Source organism: Arctopsyche grandis, chromosome 4, assembly GCF_051622035.1.
Source record: "Arctopsyche grandis isolate Sample6627 chromosome 4, ASM5162203v2, whole genome shotgun sequence".
In the NCBI taxonomy this organism is placed as follows: domain Eukaryota; kingdom Metazoa; phylum Arthropoda; class Insecta; order Trichoptera; family Hydropsychidae; genus Arctopsyche; species Arctopsyche grandis.
Genome location: NC_135358.1, coordinates 8,334,028 through 8,343,999, shown reverse-complemented (window position 1 = coordinate 8,343,999; position 9,972 = coordinate 8,334,028).

Sequence of the window (9,972 nt, the reverse complement as noted above, 5' to 3'; positions counted from 1 at the left end):
TATTAAAATCTCGAAAATATCGAGAATATTTTAAATTTATCACTACATGTTTTTGTTCAATAAACTGACTGACTTGTATACTTGTTAACTCGTAAATAATTTTGTGAAGTATTGTAATATGTATAGATGGTCAGTATTTTTATTATTTGTCCGGTAATTTATTATCCGGTCATCATATAAGTCAAATAAGTAAGGTCATCATATATACATGTCACAACGAAATCGCACCATTTTAAAGTTACATATATGTGCATGTAGGTACTAATCACTAGTGGGAAAGTATTCGGTTATGATATCACTAAAACGCTAGTGAAAATATATTTTCACTGACAATATGACCCCACTGTAACACATAAAACAAAGATTTTTGATTTATTATTTATTTATTTGTGTATTTGCTCCTTATATATTAATCAATGTATATTCAATATTTTAATATGCATAGATGTTCAGTATTTTTATTATTTGTCCGGTCACAAAAACACGGGCAAGCCGGGTGGCGAAACTGGGAATTTTATAAAATTCTTTGTTACATATTGTTATTTTTACTATTATAAATAACTTTTGTATATTTTTATTTTCATTTCGTGCCTTCTTTTATAATATTTTTTTTTATACAATTTTACTTTCTTTTCTATTCAATGTTCTAATGTATCTCTCTTCTTTCTTTCATCATGTCTTTAATAAAGTTATAAACCCCTGATATAATATACCGGTCTCATACTCACTTAATGCGGTACATACTCACTTAATTTGCGCAAGCAGGATACAACAGGAACAAGAGGAACAGGCACATTAATACCTCCCGTATTAATGTGCGCGGAATACGGGAGAAAAACCCTGTTCCTCTTGTTCCTGTTGTAACCTGCTCGCGCAAATTAAGTATGTACGTGGGTATGTACCGTTTACCATGCACCCTTTTTTCGATCTTTGCCTTCCGATATTTGCGTTTTCGGGCGTTTCACATTCGGGCCCGTGAGGTAGACCCATAATATACATATGTATTGTTTGTGTCCTTTTGATGTTGTCGATTTCATATGCTAAAAAAATCAATTAACTATATTAAAAATATATATATATCCTTTCTCGAACCTCTAGCCCCGGTGAAAGCCCCGGGAATGTCTATTTATAGACGATTATTGAATTTTCATGTAATATGAATACATACAATATTCATATACATACATGCATAGACAGCACTTTCACAGTTCACATATAAATTTTATGTATCATATTATATAAACGTCATGTCATATTATCATATTATATAGCATAATTTGATACATACAAATGTATGTATCATATTATACTTAGCTAGACGATTTCATGTTTTCAAAAGTGTATAAACAACGTTTTTTTCTAGTAATCGGCAGAACGCTTACTCAGTATTCCGTATTCAATATTTAAATTCGAATGGGATTGTCTTCGGATACTGGCACTATTTAATATAAACATGCAAATATATATGTACATATGTACGATGTAAATATCGAATATATATATATATATATATATATATATATATATATATATATATATATATATATATTTATATACATATGTACATTCTCATGTAGTGCCTAAAATTGCACAGGAACAACATGGATTTGTTAAAAAAAAATCAACCGTGTCTAATCTTATTGAATTCACTACCACAATTTATAAATATCTTAATACTCGTACACAAGTAGATGTTATATATACAGACTTTCAAAAGGCTTTTGACAAGGTTAATCACGGTTTGCTAATTCGTAAATTATCTAAATTTGGAATTCATGGCAATTTACTTAGATGGTTAACTTCCTATGTTAATTTGAGAAGTCAATTGGTTACAATTAAGGGTTTCTCATCTGCCCCTAGAATAATCCCTTCAGGAGTTCCTCAAGGTTCTCACCTTGGATCACTTCTGTTTATTATTTTTATTAATGATCTAATCCCCCTACTGAAGTGCCAATGCTTACTTTATGCCGATGATCTTAAGGTTTTCCATCCTATCAATAGTGAGTCGGATTGCTTAAAATTACAATCCGACATTGATATAATATCTGAATGGTGTAATGTAAGCCTTATGCATCTCAATATTTCTAAATGCTTCTCATTGACACTTTCCAGAAATCGTAACTTAATTGACTTTACTTACAATATTAATAACGTAGATCCTATAGCGAAAAATTGTGCCAGAGACTTAGGTATACTTATAGATTCCAAACTATCATTTAATGAACATATTAATCATATTGTTACTAAATCTTATAAACTCTTGGGATTTATTTGCCGAGTTGCGAAGCCCTTTAAGAATCCCCATACTCTGATTCTACTCTATTACAGTTTGGTTCGTAGTAATATGGAGTATGCCATTTATCCTATAAGACTGGTCTTAAAAAACTGTTACCATCTTATAATGACAGACTTTCTTTTTTCCATATTGCAAGTTTGTCTCAGCGTAGAAAGGTTTCTGATTTGTTAATTTTATATAATATTTCTAATGGTATTCTTGACACATCTGTTTTAAGTGAGATTAATTTTAACGTTAATGCCCGATTCACCAGATGCACAAATCTTTTTTATCCACCAATTTGTCAAAGCAACACCTCTTTCAATAGTGCAATCGTTCGTACATGCCGTATTTACGATATCTTAGATGATTGTCCTGACCTCTTTAGTGACTCTTTTAGTATTTTTAGGACAAAGGTGAAGAAAATAATATATGGTTGATTTGCTTCTTCACCCTTAACTTTCTTTTTTACTTTATCTGTATCTTTTTCTTTATCTGTTTCTTTTCTTTTTTTTTAAATCTTGATGTTTTTGTAATTTTACTTTTTCGTATCACCATGTGGTGCTCACTGTAAATGGAATATTATATTTTTATTTATGTTTATAATTATTTTTTGTCTCATTATACAACTTTCTTTTTATATTTTATTCTGTATGTGTGCCTATTTAAATAAAATAAAACATATATATATATATATATATATATATATATATATATATATATATATATATATATATATATATATATATATATATATATATATATATATATATATATATATATATGTGTGTGTGTATAAAAATAGCATTAATTTATTTATGCTACTTGTAAATGCATTGTTAAAGGTTTGCCGAACCTTTTTTACAAAGGGTTTACAACAATGGAACAATAGGCGGCACGTTTCCGGCCCCTTCAGATTCCGACCTCTATAGATAATGCACCCCGCCACACAGCCAAAATTGTGAAAAAAATCATGTCCAACCACAATTTACCTCTCCTTTCTCCCTATCCTATAGAAAATGTCCTAAAATCCTATAGAAAATGTCTGGCATACCCTTAAAATGAAATTAAATAAGCTCCAATGTACCAATAAAAATATGCTAAAACAAAAAATAATTTCTGTGGCAGGGAGATCTTGAAATAAAATCAACCATTGCGTCTTGTATCGAGAGTATGCCCAAGAGAATAGCAATGTGTCTAAACAATAAGGGTGGACATACAAAATATTAATTATTTTATATATTTTTTGTAATTATATTATAAATAAACTATGTATCATCATTTTAAACACATATTTGTTTTAATTTCACGAGTCTACTTCTCACAATAAAGCGGTGAATTTAGAATTTGCATAATCTGCGCGGTGTCCATACTTCGACGAGTAACATCTGTACGTACTGAATATATATATTTAGATTTCGGACACGAAGTGTGCTTTTACACTCAATTGGGTTTTAAAATATTTGTATGAACAATACTGCACAAAATGTTTTGTAGACTAATACAATAGGATACTGTGCATCGTTTAAAAAAAAAGGAACCCAAAATGTCATTCATAACGGGAGCAGGTACAAAAAATACCCTTCTCGGACCGCTGTATGAACTTCGATGAGTAAGCACTGTATATTGTACATATATTCAGTACGTATATTGTACATATATTCAGTACGTATATTGTACATATATTCAGTACGTATATTGTACAACATAATCCAAAATCAATATGAAGGATATTGTAGACATTTGCGACTTTTTATTATTTGCAGAATTTTGAAATACTACCGCTTTCTTGTTTATACGTAGTTGCGACCGGTTTTACCTAATTTTTTTTACGAACCGTAACCAGGAAGAATTTCGGCTAGTCTTTGATGTCATTTAACTAGGTAGATAGGTATTTACATATATGTATATATGCATACCATATGTGTCTTAACACATTAAATTGAAATTGGGACAAACATTTTTCTTAATCATATTTTGTTTGGTTAACCGTAATAAATTCTAAAAATCTAGACTCGCCATCGTCTGGAAAGCATTAAAAAAATTTCGTATACGGCCAACCATGATTTTATCTATGTAACTCGCCATTATATCGTAAATGTTTGATCGCATAGACGTTATTCTACATCTAAATATGTATGTATATGTTACACCGAATCCGTGAAATTGTCTATTACACGCATTCGGCAAGAAAATTGCCGAATGCGTGAAAAATGCAAGCACGTTGCCCAGTTCACGGATTCGTGTTATATTATAACCAAGTGTCAAAGTGACAGCTGAATAAGGATGTTTAATTTAGTTTAATTTACATATTATTATGTATAATATGACTATATACATATGTTTCGATGATCTCATATAACTTATAAATAAATTAATGCTATTTTTATACATATATATATATATATATATATATATATATATATATATATATATATATATATATATATATATATATGTATATATATATATATATATATATATATATATATATATATATATTATTTTATTTTATTTTATTTAAATAGGCACACATACAGAATAAAATATAAAAAGAAAGTTGTATAATAAGACAAAAAATAATTATAAACATAAATAAAAATATAATATTCCATTTACAGTGAGCACCACATGGTGATACAAAAAAGTAAAATTACAAAAACATCAAGATTTAAAAAAAAAGAAAAGAAACAGATAAAGAAAAAGATACAGATAAAGTAAAAAAGAAAGACTATAAGGGTGAAGAAGCAAATCAACCATATATTATTTTCTTCACCTTTGTCCTAAAAATACTAAAAGAGTCATATTATACATACTAATATGTAAATTAAACATCCCTATTCAATTCTTTACACTGCAACAACTCCTATGAAATGCGCCAAATTTAAATTTGAGCATTTGATGGTGGGAAAAGTTGAAAAAAATGTTAAAATTTTTAATATTAATTTATATCATGTAAAAACTATTTACTATGTATGAACACGCAGTCAGTTCCGTTGTATTTTTGTGTAAAAGAAATAATAAAAGCCCAAAAAACTAATAATAGTGACTTATTGTTAAAATTTAAGGTACATTTTTTGCCAATTTTCAAAGACTTCAAAGAGTGTTTGTCTGTAATAGTCCCCTGTCCAAACAATTTTTATATTTTAGTTTAAACCAATGAGTGAGAGGTGACTACGAGATTTTTAAAATACGAAGTGTTCCAAAGTCCAGAGATGCATTTGTCTTGAGGATATATTTACAACCAAGATATATTTTGTGGGCCTTGCATTCTAACTGGAGAGTTAGAAATGTGGTGGCAATATATACATAAATACTAGTGAAAATCGACCAAAAAACGCACTAGCTGCAATTGCAATTTGCAATCCTTCAATATTCCCCAATATTTACATACTTCTAAAAATTCTTGCAACACTTCCGGTGACAACAGCCACAAGTGAACGGAGCTTTTCCACACTACTAGGACTAAAAACATATTTATGAAATACGATGTCGGAAAATCGACTAAATGGATTCGCTTTATTATATATTCATAGGGATATAAATGTTAGTGCAGAAAAAATATTAGATATGTTTACAATAAAGACGCGAAGATTGGATCTGTGAATTTCGTACTTTTTTAAAGTATGCATTATTTTTATTTTATTTGAATTTTGTTCATACCATATTGTTATTACGTATTTACTTTATTTTTATATGTTGTGATTTTATATTAATTAAATATAAATTATCTTGCCCTTCTTCCTGTCAAAACCCCCCCCTTGACAAAATCCTGGCTACGCCACTGGTTGGTGGTACGCGAAAAAAAATCAGTAATGGCGGACATGCAGGAATGAATGTTTAAAATGATACAAATAGAAATATTTTTTATATCTAATATATAATTTCGAAAAAGACTTTGTAAGTTTGTATCTTTGTTCGGGAACTTTGAAAACAAAATAAAATTTCCATGGCGACAATTCAATTGGTTGAATATAATATTTTTTTCGATTAAAATAAATTTAATAAAAAAACAAATGAATATTTACTATTACATAGATTCGCCATTTTTAAGCTGTTTATATTACAAATACTGAGCGAAGCCGGGTAAAACAACTAGTAATTAATAAACATTATCTTAATTAGTCATCGTTGACGTCAGTATGTACAGTCGATGATCGAAAATCTGGCAATCGATACGTTTTCCTCAGATCCGGCATGGATTTTGGAGTGCAGTTTTAAATTTACCGCGTTCACGCTCCCATAAATAAATAACTTGAATTTGATACTTGAGAATAGTTTGATAATAATCTTTAATGTTGCAGATAAAATTGAAAGTACATATGATTAGAAAATTAGATTTTTGGAATTTATGTATCGAAAATGATCAAATTGAAGTATTTGAAACTTTACATAATTTCTTATCTGAAAACAAGAGTCGTATGCCTCGAGATATACGTGAAAAAATAATTGAATATTTAATAGGACTGAAATCGTCTTTTACGCAGTGCTTCCCCAAACCTTTTAGAAGCAAACAATTTGATTTAAAACCCCTTTGATAATGATCATTTTCTGACAGCTACCAAGGAAAAGGAGAACTTGATTTAACTTTCAAACTATAGCATTTAAAAACTGAATTCGAAATAAATAAGGTTATTAATTTTTGGCTAGGTATTAGTGAAGAATATGAACAGCTTTATGACATAGCGCTTAAATTTCTGTCGCCGTTTACTAGCACTGAACTGGTTGAGAGAGCTTTCTCTTCATATATTTTAATAAGACAAATATAGAAATTGATTGAATCCAGCTCCAGACTTAAGGGTAAAACTCGCATCATTTGAACCAAATTTAAAAAACTAAGTACAAGGATCTCAATAAATTTATTTTGTAAGGAGATTTAATAAATCATATTATATGTACTTTGTAATTTTGTGTTTTTATTAAAACAATCAATAATATTTTTACTATCAATAATAGAAGCATGACAAGATAGTAGATAAATATATTAAACTTTGAGCATATTATAATTGTGACTCCGCAAAAAAATTTTTTTCCATAAAATTTCTTACCAAAACAGATCTACATATTGCGTGTATCCTGTCTTCACATTCCTTACAATGCAAATACTATGTATAATAATTACATTAATTACATGAAATACAATCATTTTTATATGGTGGTACAATTTAGCGTTATGTACTACCAAGTGGTACGCCAGTCAAAAAAGGTTGGGAAACGCTGATGTAGGGAATCACACATTTTGAATTTTCAGTAAGACAAAAGTTCTACTTCCAATTTTTTTAATTGCTTAATATCACTATAAATAACATAAGCATAAAATATCGAGATGATAAAAATAATTTAAAACGGCAAAACAAAATCATGAAATATTGTTTAAAAAATAAATTACCACTTTCGGCTTACGAATTCTAACCAAAAACTAATCAACTCTAAGTTAGTTCATAAAGAATACAAATATATATTTTCAGGTTAATACGTTCAGTAGTGTAGAAAAACGTATTTTAAATCGACAAAATCGAGGTTTCTTATTCTCCAATTTTCTCCTCCGAAACTGAACCAATGTTTAAAAAAATTTCATCATCGGTATTTGAAAGATATTTTCTATGCAACTGTGAGCGTATTTATTTTAAAATCGACCGTTAAATAAGCACGCTGGACTCTTGTAAAAAATATGTTTGGCGGGTGTATAAAATATGCTGGGTGTAAAAAATATGTTTGGCGGCTCATAGCTCCTATAAAAAATAACTAATCAAAAAAATAAAAGCACAGATGCATGTCAATGGTGGATATCCATAGCATATTAAAAATAATTTCTCTAGTGCCATAATCGAGGAAGGGAGAAGTGTAATACGTTTGCATTACGCTGGAGACCCCAGAAGATGCAAATTCTAAGTAAACTTTGTTAAACTCATCTTCAAAAAATGATTTTAAAACGATGGGAGAGTTGTCGATTGATAAAAAATATGATTTTAAAGCAGGAAAAACACTCTCTTCACAGCAGGATAAAGTGATAACCAGCGCGTTTTTGTATGTTTCAATAATGCTTTATACTGAATGTCCACAAATTCGCAAAAATCTTTTAAAGATTCTGTTCCGACCAAGTCTTCATGGTCAGCTTTCGTGGCGTTACGACCAAAGGAGCCGTTTTGGAGGGAGATCGGCGCAGAGCGCGCGTCCACGCCTCCTATTCGTTTTCCGCGTCGGTCGAGTGAACATCTCTGTTCGCTACCGAGTTGGTTCCCACCACCGAGTCCCGATCAGCTCAGCCTTGATCGGCAGACGATACTGGAAGTACAGCTTCAGTATACGTCCGGTGAGAAGTGAGGAATTCCTGGTCTCTCTTCGTCGAAGTCAGATCACGTAGCCACGTGGTTGAGTGAGGTTACCATAACCTCTTGAACACGTGCGCGCTAATCTCAAGTCGGACTCCCCCCCCCCTTTTTTCTGTCGCCCCTGCTTGATCTCTGTATATACATATATATATATATAAAATACAGTCACCATACAAACAGAATTATAACCTGTTTTCATTACTATTCACTTTCCCGCCTTTGTCCCGTATCACCCTCACTTACGCACACTGTACGAGAGAGAGAGATATACATCGAGCCGAGCCGACAGCAGCAGAGACCAGACCGCAGACGACGACCTGTAGATCCCTTGGAGGAGACCAGTCCCGCCCACGCTTACCACGAGCTTCTAAGAAACCGACTTCCGGGGTGCTCTCGAGTTGAACATCCCTGGAGTCTGTACATTTGGTCCTTCGAAAGAGCCGGATTTCTTCCAGAGCTGGTCTGTCAACGTCGTCTAATCTAGGTTGGTCGTAATTAGCATTTTTCTGTTGTTGTTGTGATTTTTGGTCGCCATTTTGTTTCTTTTCCCGTGTCCATTGTTTATTTTTGTCGTGTCCAAAATGGAAGCACTTCGGAATACGCGGAAAAGCATTCGCGCTCGGTTAACGAGAAATGCGAACCATTTGGAGGGGGATCTGAGTATTTCCATGCTCCAAATCAGACTCGAGATAATTAAACCTCTGTTGTCTGATTTCGAATCGGTCCAAGCTCAGATTGACGAGCTGGACGAAGCGGAGGCTCGGGCCTCCGAGTCCGTCATTGACGAGTTCGAGACGGAATACTTAATCGCCCTCGAACGATGTATGGAAATGCTCAGATTGCGGGAGCTGCAACTGAGCGCGTCGCCGGTAGGTGGCGCTGCCGTCACGATTTCCGCTGTATCGCAATCAAATTCGGCAATAAAATTGCCCCGTTTGGAGTTGCCCACCTTCGAAGGCAACGTCCAAAATTGGCCTCTTTTCTCACAACGCTTCTTGGTCGCTATGGCCGGCGAAACTTCTCAACTCGCCCGTTTCCAATACTTGTTGGCAGTCCTAAAAGGAGAACCCAATCGAGTAGTCAGTGGCTTAGAGTTATCTGATGATTCCTTCTCCCGCGCTTGGTCCATTCTGGAGCAGCGCTACAACAATAAAAAAATTGTTGTTCAGTCCCACATTCGCGCAATATTGGACGCGGAACAAATTGCGTCCAATAGTTACGCAAGTTTGCATCGCTGCATAGACGATTTTAACATGCACGTCCGTGCACTGGCCAACTTAGGCGTTCCGGTCGACACTTGGGACGACATTTTGGTCATGTGCATCACTAGGAAGCTCGATCGATACACGGTTCGACAATGGGAGC